Source organism: Artibeus jamaicensis, unplaced genomic scaffold (assembly GCF_021234435.1).
Source record: "Artibeus jamaicensis isolate MK-2021 breed Jamaican fruit bat unplaced genomic scaffold, CSHL_Jam_final scaffold_1283, whole genome shotgun sequence".
Lineage (NCBI taxonomy): Eukaryota > Metazoa > Chordata > Mammalia > Chiroptera > Phyllostomidae > Artibeus > Artibeus jamaicensis.
The window spans coordinates 516,573-525,244 of NW_026522028.1; positions in this window are offsets into that span (position 1 = coordinate 516,573).

The following is an 8,672-nucleotide window of genomic DNA, read 5'->3' on the forward strand; positions in this document are numbered from 1 at the left end:
CCCTCTCCCCTCTGGTCATTTAAAATTAGGGATCTGGGAATTAGATTACATTAGATAGTAAATATAGATCAAGAAAAGGACAGATGCGACTTGTGAACTCTAAGGCATTCCAACATTTAAAGATTAATTAGAGGTTGTTATTTCAACAAAGAAGACAAAACCCGCAGCAAATGAAGTAGGACCAGAAAACAGCAGTGTGGTGACCTGAGTGCCAAATAAAGTTTCAAGCAGTAGGTGATCAACAGTGTTAACTACTATGACAGGAAAGATGGGAACTAAATAATAGCCATTAGATTTGATGATGTGGACATGATTCAGGACTTTGCAAGTACAATATTGTGTGTTGCAAGTGAGAGAATTGTACGAGCATCCGAATCTGGGGCCGATGTTCTAGTACTTTTATGTGGTTTTTCCAAAAAAAAGTTTTGTTGATGACACATAAGAAGCTCCTTAGTAAAAAGGTTACTCATTCAAATATGTCTGGAAACACTGCATACCACATTACTCCTTGGACAGTCATGAAGAAAATGAGCAAATTAAAAACCTAACAAATAAAAAAATCTGTTTACATTTTTTTAGCTTACAAATTCATGAATTTATGTCCAATAAAATGAACACACGTGTGTGTGTGTGTGTGTGTGTGTGTGTGTGTGTGTGTGTGTATTGCCTATAATCTCTTACCTGAAGTTTTTCTGGTCAGATGTAATTTGAAAACCAAAATATTTCAGACTTTAAAAAAATAAGGAACTGATAGCACATGTTTTATGTAATTCTGACAGCAAGAAATCAAACTCATGAACACCTTTCCAGTTGTTATAAAAACTTCACTCCATGATAAATAGACTATATATAGCCTTACACTCCTTTAATTTTATATGCCAAAGAGTTGTGTGCCAAAATTTCTAGGAAAATAATTTCAGTTTTAGAAGTTTTGGGGTTTCAGAGTTGTAGGTTTATGTTAGGATGTAGTGGAAATGTTTTCTATAACAGTTTGTGTAGCACTGATGTGTGACCTTGAGGTAAAGCTCAAGAATGAATATTAACCTTTGGAGTAAAATATACAAATGGGTATTCACTGAGTACTGTTTAACTGCAGAAGGGGATATTTGACCCAAGCAACATGTGGATTCATGTCATAAGAAAATAAATAGGTACATGCTTTATGATTTCAAAGTGTTATATAAAGATTATATAAAAATCATATAAAACAATGTTTCAGGGTGCTTTAAAAATGAAAACAATAATTAAAATAAAAACATTACTAAAATTTTTGAAGGTGAAGATGAAGGGAGTGGATGGAGAGAAAGAGGTTTTCCCTGAAACCCTCAGTAAAATAAAGACAAATTTATTTAAAAAATTAAATGTTTATTTCTTACAATATTATATTTAGTGTTATGTGAATACCCCCCCTCCCCTCAAAAAACCTGTTATGGCTCTTTTGGAGACTGTAGCTAATGGAATGTTCATTATCATATGAATTTATCAAACTAGAGCTCTACAGAGCCCAATGGTTAAAAACCTGGCCACAGGAAAGCCACTGCCCATCTGATTACATAAGTTATGCTTTTAGGCTATGTATGCCATTCAGGTAAATTGGTCATAACAAAAAGCTAAAATAACTTCTTGTACTTTTAAACTGTTTGCCCAGTTTCTATAAGTGATTTTCCACTCACAAATGATTAGTTGTCCCTACTTTTCAGGGGATTCAATACATTCAGCCAGGATGTCTAATTTACTAACCAATGCCTAACAGAGGATATTCTATAGGAATATGTGGTAGCTTTGGAAATAAGAGTACAAATAACTTAGTCTCAGTTTACATGTGGCCTCTGGAAATGGTTGTGAGAAGGATGGGACTGGAAGGGGAGGAATGAAAGCCTCCAGTTTAAAAGTTTAATGCTAGCAGTGGAATTGCTGGGTCAAAAGGCAGGACAATTTTTATTTTTCTGAGAAAATTCCATACTGTTTTCCATAATGGTTATACCAGTCTGCAATCCCACCAACAGTGAACTAAGGTCCCCTTTTCCCTAAAACACCAATTTCAAAGAACCTATGCACCACAATGTTCATAGCAGCACAATTTACAATAGCCAAGAGCTGGAAGCAACCTAGGTGCCCGTCAGTAAATGAATGGATCAAAAAATTGTGGTACATATACACAATGGAATTCTATGCAGCAGAGAGAAAGAAGGAGCTACTACCTTTAGCAACAGCATGTATAGAACTGGAAAGCATTATGCTGAGTGAAATAAACCAGGTGTTGAAAGACAAATACCATATGATCTCACCTTCAACAGGAAGCTAAACAACAAAACAAGCAAGCAAGCAAAATAAAAACAAAGACACTGAAATAGAGAACAGGAGGACAGTGACCAGAGGGGAGAGGGGAGAGAATTTAAGAGGAAAAAAGGGGGGGGTTAGAGGAACAAGTATAAAGGACACAGGGACGAGAACTAAGGGGGGTGGAAATGGGAGGGAGGTGGGGAGCACGGGGCTGGGTCTGCTGGGATGGGAGAAATAGACAGAAAACTGTACTTGAAAAATAATTTAAAAAAGTTAAATGCACACATACATGCATAGGGCCTCAGCATATATATAACTCAACCCAGAAAGGGTGTATCACTGAGGCATTGGAACTTGGGGTGACAGAATGTCATCCTTCTATCTTCTCCTTGCTCACATTATGTTCGCAATTGTGGTCACACAGCTTTCAGATACTTTCCACCTGTAATCATTCTGCTTGGCCTGGTGGCTCTTCGTGGACGCAGCTTGTAACTGGTTTGTAGAAAATTCCATTAGTTGTGACTTGTTCAGGGAAACTGTGGGTGTCTCAGGCTGTCAGACAGAAGGCAGGTTGTGAGCTGTTCTAGTTCTGGAAAAGCCTGTGTATGAATGAGCCTCCATTCCACAGAGGCATGCGGGTTTAGATAAAATAATCAGACATTGACACCTTCCTCAAGGGAAGGAGGTATGGAAATACCATACTAGAAACTAAAGGAAGGCCACACAGTTTGAGTAATGTTTTCATTAACAATATGCCATACAGGATAATGACCCATTTTAATGCTACGATTGAATTGTATCTGCAGGTGGGTATTGACTGAGGAGAGAAAGCCTCTGATAGGACATTTGGGTGGTTCCTTTGTCATTCTTGCATTGTTCTCTCCTATCTCTCAGGATGCAGCACATTTTGGTTACCCATTAAAGATATAGCCGCTTCATGAACACAATCTATTGAATTGTCTGTATCACATTGTGTCTTTCCTGGAGAATATCAGAAAAAATATATCTAAGAACCATTCTACACCTACTTACCACATAAATTAAGTTTGAAAAATAACAAGCAGCTGGGGAACAAATATCACATCTGCCAGCCTCCTTGACTACCTGGAATGGCAATGTCACCCACAATGGGTGCTGAGCAGGAACATGAGATGTGTGCGTGCAGGAAGAAAGAAAAGGTTGCTCTCCCTGACACTCTCATCACAGACAAGAGGCCTTTGACTTGACAAAACTTGCCCCCAATTGACTCTTAATGTTTCTCCAAGAGACCACCTTCAAGGTTGTATTTTTTTAGCTTATATGAGAAATGGCCTATCATTCCCTTTTGGGTTTCTTACTAATTGAGGAATTTAAAGGTGATAGATCAAAACCCTGTTGGATGACTACCAGCTTGTTTCCCTACCTAGTTCCTGAGGAGCTGAGTGGTGGGAAGAGTGTGGACCTTGGGGGAGGAAGAGTGGGAGGGGCACTGGTTTCACTATGCACCAGACCCTGTTAACCTGGACAAACCCAGCTCCTGCTGATACTGGGTTTCTTATCTATGAAGTGAGAGGGTTTCCCAAACCTACATCTCAGAATTATTGTGAGAAACACAAGACAGTGTGACAGAGAGCCATTTGTACAATATAAAGCACCACACACTCACTAGAATTTATTTTAAAAATTTTAATAAAGCAGGACAAAGATTAGACCAGGATACAGACCTAGTCCTCCAGAAAAATTAAGTCCTACAGAAAAATTAAGAAATTTAATGATAGCAATAGGGCTTCTTTTGTAGTTTTTATATTACAAGCCCAGGATATTATATCTCAACACAGTCAACAGGCAAAATTGGAAAAACAAACAATCAGCTTTTTGAAAAAATAAAATAAGATGAAATAAAGTAAATTGTGGGAATTCAGAAAACTGTTCTTGAATATGTTATTTTCATTTCATCTCCAAAGTAATGAATGACATTTAATCCAGGCCTTTCTTTAAAAAGTATGCATTTCTGAAAGTATAAATTCATTTCACAAAATCACACTGTAATTGTCTAGGACAGAGTCTCTCTTTTTTAAAAAATTATTTATTTATTGTGCTCGCTTCTGCAGCACATATACTAAAATTATTTATTTATTTTTATTGATTATGCCATTACAGTTGTTCTATTCCCCCTTTCATTCCCCTCCACCCTACCCTCCCATCCCCACCATTACCCCCCTTTAGTTTATGACCATGTGTCTCAAGTTCTTTAGATTCTGTATTTCCCATACTATTCTTGCCCCCCCCATCTATTTTCTATCTACTGTCTATGCTACTTATTTTCTGTACCTTCTCCCCCCTTCTCCTCCTCCCACTCCCCTGTTGCTAACCCTCCTTGAGATCTTCATTTCTATGTTTCCAGTCCTGATCTAGCTGTCCTTTTAGTTTGCTTTTGTTTTAGGTGTGGTTGTTAATACCTGTGAGTTTGCTGTCCTTTCACTGTTCATGTTTTTTTAACTTCTTTTTCTTAGATAAGTCCCTTTAACATTTCATATAATAAGGACTTGGTGATGATGAACTCCTTGAATTTGATCTTATCTGAGAAGCACTTTATCTGTCCTTCCATTCTAAATGAAAGTTTTGCTGGATAGAGCAATCTTGGTTGTAGGTCTTTGGATTTCATGACTTGGAATACCTCTTTCCAGCCCCTTCTTGCCTGTAAGGTCTCTTTTGAGAAATCCGCTGACAGTCTGATAGGAACACCTTTGTAGGTGACTGTCCCCTTAGCTCTTGCTGCTTCTAGGATTCTCTCCTCCATTTTAATCTTGGCTAATGTAATGATGATGTGCCTTGGTGTGTTTCTTCTTGGGTCCAACTTCTTTGGGACTCTCTGAGCTTCCTGGATTTCCTGGAAGTCTATTTCCTTTGCCAGATTGGGGAAATTCTCCTTTATTATTTGTTCAAATAAGTTTTCCACTGGTGGCTGTGCCTTTCCCCCTTCTGGTACCCCATATAATTTGGATGTTGGAGTGTTTAAAGATGTCCTGGAGGTTCCTAAGCCTCTCCTCATTTTTTTTGAATTCTTGCTTCTTCACTCTTTTCTGTTTGGCCATTATTTGCTTTCTTCTGGTCCACTCCATTGATTTGAGTCCCAGTTTCCTTTTCATTGCTATTGGTTTCCTGTGCAATTCCATTCATTTCAATTAGTTTCGTCTTCATATGTTTGTCTAATTTGTGGCTATAATCAACCAGTTCCATGAGGATCCTGATCACCAGTGTTTTAAACTGTGTGTCTGAGAGTTTTGCTATTTCTTCATTGCTTAGATTTATAGGCTCTGGGGCTTTGAGATCTTCTTGAGACATTTTTGTTCTGTTCACGCCCATTAAGTACGAGGAGGGGAGCCTTGGACTCCCAGGTCGCTGGGTTGTGACACTGTATGTGGGGGTGTGGTCAGAGTGGGGAAATGGCGGCCCCCTCTGGTGTTTCTTGCTGCTGGGTGAGGAGCAGAGCCTCAGGTGGTTCACCAGGGCAGGGCCACTTAGGTTGCTTGCTGGGTTATGATGCTGCATGTGGAGGCAGGGTCAGAGTGGGGAAATTACGGCGCCCTCTGCTGCCACTCGCCACTGGGGCCTGCTGTGTCCCCGTCCAATCGCCCACTCCCTCGCTTTTCTATCCACACACTGATGCAAGACCACAGTCAACCCGCAGCCCTGCTCCCTTGCTGTTTCCCTGTCGCTCACCGAGTTGCCCACCAGGTCCAACCCTGCGCCTTGATTCCACGTGCCTGAGTCCTTCTGACCAAGTTTTCCTGTGCAACCCCGCTTCTCCAGCTGCTGGTTTTGCCCTTCTTACTGGTCAGGTTGAAGAATTTGTTGTTATCAGACTTACGAAAAGTTCAATTTTCTGTGTCCTGGCTATGTTTTCTGTTGCTAATATTTAGTTATCTCTAAACTTGGTTGTATGAGGAAGCACGGTATCTCCACCTATACCTCCATCTTGGTGGAAGTCTTTAGGACAGAGTCTCTTAAATGACTTCTGAATTTCAAATGAACTATCTGCTTTGTTGAAAAGAGTGACATTGTGGGACTTGTTCTGTATCCTCAACGAGTTAAAAAACAAAAGTACACACTTTCTTTTGGCACAAACTGCCTTAATAAAAAGCTTCAAAGGCCTCAGCTGTTGTGACTCAGTGGATTGAGTGCCACCCTGCAAATCAAAGGGTCACCAGTTGAATCCCTAGTCAGGGTACATGCCTGGGTTTCAAGCCAGGTCCCCCGTAGGGGGCATATGATAAAAACAACCACACATTGATGTTTCTCTCCTCTTTCTCCTTTCCTTCCCCTCTCTCTAAAAATACATAAATAAATATCTTTTTTTTAAAGCCTAACAGAAAGTGGGGTCTGTGCTTACACAAATATATAAAGTCCTACAGCTTTGTTAACCTCAAACAAAATCAGCTTAATTCCAACATGCTTCATGATGGATCTTGCTAACTTGATATTAAAAGTGATCTAGAATTGTTTTTAATTAATGATATTTTTCAGTTTTTCAGACTCTTTCACAAAATGGGCAACTCTGTTATAAGAAAGGGCTAATATAATAGGGTCCATCTATCAGTTATGAATATAGAATGTTGATCCAATTAACTGAGCCCCCCCACAATTTATCTTCCTAAATTCATTTTAATGACCAGTTAAGTACAAGTATCCATCAAAATGTATTTATAATTTTGCCAGAAATTTTATAGGGATTCTAATGGTATGTCATCTATAATAAAGATGGCAAATTGAAAAATCAAATGTGCAGGCTGACAGTGACCACAGGGGAGAGGGGAGGGAATTTTAGGGGAAAAGGGGAAGGGTTTACAGGAACAAGTATAAAAGACACATGGACAAAAACAAGGGGAGGTGGAAACGGGAGAGAGGTGGGGAGGGAGGGGATGGGAGTAAAAGGCAGAAAACTGTACTTGAACAACAATTAAAATACAAAAATATTATTTCAAAAATATAAAATATTCCTTTTGTTTTGCAAAAAAGCCAAAAATGTGCAAAATTTCTATAAACAAGAGATAAAGGTAATATTATCTTTCCTTCTCCACACATGAGAGGTTCTAAAAGTATATGAGCGGTGTTACCCCACAGTACTCATAAAATATGTCCTTGTCCAAACTGAAATAGTAACTTCCCTCTTCCATGTAAAGAAAGACCAACATCCAGGAAATGTGTACTCCCACATAAACTGTGGATACCAGACTGATCAAAGATCCTCCAGAGTGTACTACTGCTTTGAGACCATCAAGGACTTCAGTAAACTATAAATATTAAGAAGTTTCACCCATTCAAAATGTACATATTACAGAACCTATTTATACTCATAAAGGATGACATCCTCAACCATTCTTGAGTCAATTCACAAAACAAAATTGTGTAAACTCAAAACCTATTAAATAAGATACTTTATTCATAAATTGTTTCTATCAATTTATCAATCACCTAGCTCTCCTTATCTAAATATGTCCTATACATACACATATAAGGTATGTCCAGAAGGTATCCAGCCATGTAATATGAAAAAGACACATTTATTAAAGAAGATACAAGACATAAGAAACATTATACATAGGACAATGACACCTCAGTCCCCTTCAAAGTAGGCACCTTGGGACCTCACATAGTTCTCCTCATCACCATCAGCTGTCCTGTCCTATTTTCCTGAATATTATCAACAGTCTGAAAACTCATCTCTTTCAAAGGTGATTTTAGTTTTGGGAAAAGCAAGAAGTTGTAGGGCACTAACTCTGGGCTGTGATGGGGCTCAGTCACCTGGTGATTTGATATTTCACTAAAAATCTCTGCAAGAAATGTGATACATGAGCAGGTGCGTTGTAGTGATGACTCTGTCAATCACCAGTTCCCCAAAGCTTCAGCCTTCTAAATCATCTGAATAGTTTCTGTAGAGGAATGTTCAAATTTCACGCAAAATCAGATGCAGATTTGCTCAACTCACTCAGTCATTTTGAATGTGAGGGACACACAGTATACACGCTCACTCAATGGCCTCTACCACCTCCACTGACTAGTACAGTGAAGTTGTCATTGTTCATGCATGCCCATTCCAGTCCACTCTCCTTGGTTGCCAGGTTACATTGATGTGGCACAATCCATTCTTTTTTTTTAAATTTATTTAATTATTGTTCAAGTACAGTTTTCTGTCTTTTACTCCAATCCCAGCCCACCCTCCCAAGAGCTCCGACCTACCTCCCATTCCCCCCACCCCACCTTAGTCTTGACCATGTGTCCTTTATACTTGTTCTTCTGAATCCTTCCCCCTTTCCCCAAAAATTCTCTCTGCTCTCCTGTCTGGTCCCCATCACTGTGTTTTCAATTTCAGTGTTTTTGGTCATATTTTGTTTGCTTGTTTGTTTTGT